Source organism: Alligator sinensis, unplaced genomic scaffold (assembly GCF_000455745.1).
Source record: "Alligator sinensis unplaced genomic scaffold, ASM45574v1 scaffold437_1, whole genome shotgun sequence".
NCBI classification, from domain to species: Eukaryota; Metazoa; Chordata; order Crocodylia; family Alligatoridae; genus Alligator; species Alligator sinensis.
Genome location: NW_005842176.1, coordinates 429,937 through 435,661, shown reverse-complemented (window position 1 = coordinate 435,661; position 5,725 = coordinate 429,937). Strand labels below are relative to the sequence as shown.

Below are 5,725 nucleotides of genomic sequence, written 5' to 3'. Positions count from 1 at the left end.
TTTCCCTCCTCGCTTGCTCCCTCCCTTACAACACTGGATCTAAGAGTGTTACACTGGATCATGCGTGGACGGGTTTATCCCAGCCCCTCAGAGCTGTGACTGCAGCATGGCTGGCAACTCCAGCCTGAGTGGGCCCATTGCTTTTTGAAGCAATGCAGCAGCTCTCTGCAACACTGGAATTTGTTGTCAACACTGGAGCGCTTTTCAATGCAGAAGCACTGGAATTCCTTCTGGACATACTGGAAATCAGACACTGGAGTTGCTGTTCTTGCTGGTCAACCAGCAGTCGTTTCCCTGCATTCCTGATCTCCTGGACTCTAAATGAAGCCAAAACCCATAACTGAAGGCTCCTCACACACAGACATGCACTCTGCCAAGAGCAAAACCAGGGAGGCCACAGAATTCCTCTCGATCCCTTTGCTCCTCCCTGTTTCCTACACTCCATGAAGAGCAGGCCTGGATGGACAGACTTCCCAGAGAAACTCTGCTCAGACTACGCTGAAGCCATTCCTTGTGCAGGCAAGGGGTCGCTTGTGTTATCTCCTTTCCCAAAGATGTGGGAAAAGAGGCTTCTCAGGTCCAGAAGCAGTCACCCATCTGCCTGAGGCTCCAGTTTGCAGGGGCTCCTTACTGGAGCCTGCACTTATTTCAGTCATTGGATGGATGTGGAGGCTGTCCTGTTCCACCAGTGAAGACAGCAATGCATAATGGGGAAAAGGCTGCTAGACACCCAGGTGGGCTGGGTTTACAGCATCTTCTGGTGCATACAGAGCTGCTCCCCAAGGGGGTCTCTGCCAAATCCATTCTTCTACCCTGAGGATTTCCTCCAGGAGGAGGGGCCAGCAAAACTGACTGTAGGCCCTGCTGCCCATTGGCCTGCCAAGTGTGATGGGTGTTTTACTGTTACAAGGTCTTAACTTGCTAAACTACTGACTTTTTAAAGCAGTATAAAAATAGGCCTCTTACTCGTCATTATTGACCTATTTTCGTCTTACATAGGAAACCAAAGGGGGCTGGTGCTTTACCCTGTCTGGAAGCCTGAGAGCTGTCCTGGTGCTGTGGCAGTAGGGCTTGTCAGACTTTGACAAATACAGCCAGTCCCTGGCTGCTCCTTTCCCTTTTCCCCCACTCTGTCACAGGGAAGGAAGTTTTTGCCTTTTTGGAGTCAGGAGCCATCCCAGACTGCTACTTCAAGAGGGAAATTAAGGCAACTGGGGAGGAAACACCATTCTTCCATCCTGAACCAAACTAGAAAGCTCCTCTAGGAGAGACAGTCTTACCTGTGGCACAGTCTCATCACCTGACGTAGGCAGCTTTAACCAAACGGGATGGTCACCTGTGTCAGGGGCCAGGTACTAAGGCAGGGGCATTGATTACCATCCCTTGCCTTTAGTAAAGACAAACTCAGCCATCCAACTGCTGGCTCAGGTCACACCTCTGGAAAAAGTGCATGGCTTCAAGTTACTTTGGTTCACCACCAGCTGGCACTGTTGCTGCAGGAAAACAACTGCACACTTTTTGGCCAAATGTAGAAATGGTCCCTACATGGACTCCAGGAACCTCCCCACCCTCTTGCCCCAGCTGTGAATCATAGACAAGTTAGGCTGCCAGGGACCTCAGGAGTCCCACGCCCTGCTCAAGGCAGGATCATCCTTGTCTAATCAGCCTAGACAAGAACTAACATCTCCAGGAACAAACCCTCACACAACCAACCAGGCATAATGCCCAAAACATCAAAAATACCCTCTAACTTACTACAGATAAAACAGGGGGATGGGGGCACTAGTTTATTTGGGGGATAAGAAACAAGCAGGAGATCCAGTTGTTTCTCTCCAAGTCTGCAATGCCTGACTACTTCAGTGGGAGTCAGAGGGCAACTCTCCTAAGGGTCAGCCCTGGCTTTCAATTCCCACTCTGGTCCTGAAAGCAGAATTCTGTTAACTGTAGAGTAATGATCTATTTACTAAAATGCACTTAAACACTGACAGGGAGGAACAAGAGAGTGAGTATTGAATATGTGGCAACTAGGGCAGGCCTGTGCTACTCCAGGCATCACAGTAGAGAAGAACAGAAGGCCCCTATATGCCCACAGTCACTGCTCCATTCTTAATAGGACTCTGTGATCCTGTCAGCAGCTTACAAAGTTCTCCAATGCAACTCTGGAAAAGACACTTGATGCTTTTACATTTATTTCCCCTGCTTGCCTTGAACTCTGCTTGGCCTTAAGCTGGGAAATTTCTTGTGTGGCAGCTTTTGTTCACTATTTGGCAATCAGTGGCCCCAATCTTGCAAACACCTGCTCAAGTGAGTAATCTCATATATTGTGCTGGGACCACACAATTGAGGGTTAACACTATCGTGTTCAGCCAGTATTTTTCCTCTCTGTTTTGAACAGAGTGGAATTGAATGCCTGTACTTTAAATAAAGGCAGAGTTGTCCTTACACACTGTTGGGACCAGGGTTGAAGACACTGCAATCACCACCAAACAATCCCCTCCCTTCCTCCCAGTGGTGTTCTCAGAGGGAATGGCTGATAGCAGTTAGGAGGATCCACAGGTGCATTTCACATCTCTACAAAGGAAGGCACCTGCTGGGGGGGCAATCACTGGAAGTTGAATATCAGTGGTGGAAAGCTGCATGCTGGTGGAAGTGTGCTGATGCAGTGCCAGTATCCCCTGGTGCTCCAGCATAGAATCAGTCAGTACTTTCATCCAATGCCAGTTTTGAACGCTTGCAGTAACTTCTCCAGCACCTTTTCTTGCCAACATGACCTATATGTAGGGGCAGCTGGTGAGATGTGTAACACATGCTCTGGGATGGCTCAACAAGGATGGCTGGTTAGTTTCTCAGTACTGTGTTCACTTCCCCTTCCAAAGGTCAAGGCAATAATTAAAATCTAGGGGTGAGTCCTACTTACTCCAAACCATTTTAAAGCAAACATGGCAGTGGTTAGCTAACATCTTAGGTATTTCCAAGATGCAGTAAAAACGGATTCCAAATGTGCTTTTATGATTTCTTACATTTCTATAGCACCTTTCATCCTAAAAGTAATTTACAAACTACACACAGATCTTGTCAGCCGTGACAGAATGGTATGTCAGCTAAGTAGGAACCAGTCTCACAGAAGTGCGGTACATTTGTTAGCAGGTAAAATGCCACGTGATGGCATCAGTCTGTAGAAATGATTGTGCTCTGTAGAGACCACCAGAGAAAGTTGTCTCTGCTTTACTCACCAGCAGCAAGAGATGTTTTCACCCATTTGAAAATAGTAACAGCAAGAGTTAACAATCAGGCCTTTCCCTGCATGAGGGAGCTCTGAGCTACTGTTTCCAGCCTTGCAAGCAGGGAGCTCCTTTCTCTCTGTTTCTGGAAACCTGAAGCTCCACCTCTCTAGACATCCTTGGCTGGGAGGAAAAGTGTGAACACAGAGCCACTTTCTGAAGTTTGGCTGTTTTGGAGTTTGTTTCAAAAGCAAATTCATAAGCCTTTTGGCCTCCTGTTAAAGCTTAAAAGCCTGTAAATAGAAATTGCGCTGCCACCACTGCACAGATTAAGGAAAAAGTTAAAGCACTAATTTGTTTGGTTTAAGTGTTGCTGTCACAGCTTTAATCACTGTATATTGCCAGCAGATTTGTAGAGTTACATTCTTAGCAGATGTTATTAATGATTATTTGTTTTTTTTTTGCTCTGGGGGAAAGCCTGGCTTCCCTCTTTTCTCTTTGATTTGTATTTATATTTTGCTGAATTTTGGGGTGCTGGCTCTCAGGACTCCCCAACTTTTTGTTTGGCTTATCTAGACTTATGTTTTATGCTGGAGGTAAATATACCGATATAAATAAATATATAAATACTGCTTTGTACCCAACATTGGCTCCTGTTTGCTTTCCACCATTACAGTGGAAAAATAGACACTTGCAAGTCATACTATAACTTTTGCTTTTAACAGAGTACCTTGAGACTAGCAGCAACAGATTTCCCTAAATGCTGTTAGTTTTCTAAAAGTGCTCAAATTTTGAGAAGTCAAATTAAATTCTGCCCATTCTAGTGGCTATATTTGAAATAGTATTTAATATCAGGTATCAAATGGAGCAGTTAGGCGCACACTCCGGAACAGTAATCAAGACCTGGCTGCAGTCTGTCTTAAGATGCATACTTTTCACCTGAAAAAATAAAACTACTTTACATCTAACCATTGCAAACCCAGCATCGCATTCAGACCCAGCATTGGATTCTGAGCTCCCAAACTTACCGTGCTTTCGTATTTGTGGCCTTCCTAATTTTCAAAGCAGTTGACAAACCGTTTTACCATATCTGCAAGACAGTAATCATCATCCTTGCTTTAGTAAGTGGAGCAACAAATCAACCATTAGCCAAAAGCCACATGTGGAGTCAGAGTCAAGATCATACCGCTTTTCTGTCCAAAGGTCTCACTACCCACAAGAAGTGATTTCTTTTCACAATATCCAGTAGCTGAGGAAAAACACTGATATACCAAGTAGTTGCTCCATAAGCATCAAAGGAGGAAAAAAGGGGTGCTGGCAGAAGGAGAAATGGAGAAAACCTAGCTGAAAAAGTGAGGCAAAAGGCTTCATGCAACCTGAGTTCCAATAAAATCAGGCTCACATAATGCCCCTTTGGTGCAGGCAGAGGAAGCTTTCAGGGCTCTGATTCACCATCAGTCCCCCACAATAGGCATAACAATTTTCTTGGTGGAAATCAGGTGCTTTTTATATTTAATTTCCTACAAAATTGATAGGACTCCATCCACTGATACCTAGAACATACTTTGCAACTGACTGGATACAACTTCCAGAAACTGACATTACCAGCAGATGAATACTGAAGGTAAATGTAGGGCCTTGCTTCACTGGAGCAACATAGTCACACTATGCCAGTGAGGTAGATAAGCCTTCCTAACTCCTTTTATAGGTGGTGTGATAAAATCAGTAGTTAAGCCAGGACCACAGAGCAAGTCAGAGCCAAGATAATAAACTCCTTTGTACTTACCCTAGAAGGCTGCATGTTTTATTGCTTAGGTGGTGAAAAAAGCTGGAATCCAGCTCCGTACCTGAGCTTGTAGCAATGCTATAAGATGCTAACCCAGATTTCCACTGTCACATCATATAAGCTACTGTTGTATACTTTGCCATCAGTGATATAGCAGTTGCCCCTGGATAGGACCCACTGGGTGCCATAGGCAGAGGGGCCTGAACTGTTAGCACTGTAACTTCAGAAGTGACTCAGCCATCATCACTCTCTCCCTCCAATAACTCCGCTGCCTGCCTTGGCCTCTCTTTGGTAGTGCCCATTTAGCATTGTAGGCACAGGATACACTTGCCTGCAGCTCCAAATGAGCACTAAAATTTTCAGAGGACCATGGTGAAGGGCTGTTGTCTGTAACAAGCATAGTTTTTTTGTTTTTGTTTTTACCAATGATTAACAGAATGAAAGATTTGGAGGCCCCTTTCTGTAGGTAGGAAATGATGACTCCCAGGTTTCTGAGAGCACCGTGTACTTCATTCTGTGACCTGCTACCTGGGAGACTTTCTCTCAATTCCCTGCTACTCACCCAGCTCCTAAGCCTGTGTTGCTTCGGTCCTGCCGTGGACCACTGTGATGGCCGACAGACCAAACTATGAAAATCTTATAGCATGCAGCATTATCTAATTATTAGCACACTTACTGTATTTACAGTATTGGGTCTTCTCAGCTGTCTTATCTCTAC

The 5,725-nt window shown here is 45.3% G+C and overlaps 1 long non-coding RNA gene across 1 annotated transcript in view; it reads right to left on the bottom strand.

The window, feature by feature from the left end:
• LOC112550674 overlaps positions 1-4,453 on the bottom strand; it is a 6,625-nt gene extending 2,172 nt beyond the window's left edge. Inside the window, exons 1-2 of the long non-coding RNA XR_003094625.1 lie at positions 4,408-4,453; positions 4,250-4,311 (exon numbers count right to left, since the gene is read on the bottom strand). This is a non-coding gene — a long non-coding RNA (uncharacterized LOC112550674). The remainder of the gene's footprint in view (positions 1-4,249; positions 4,312-4,407) is intronic.
• Positions 4,454-5,725: the final 1,272 nt, after the last annotated feature.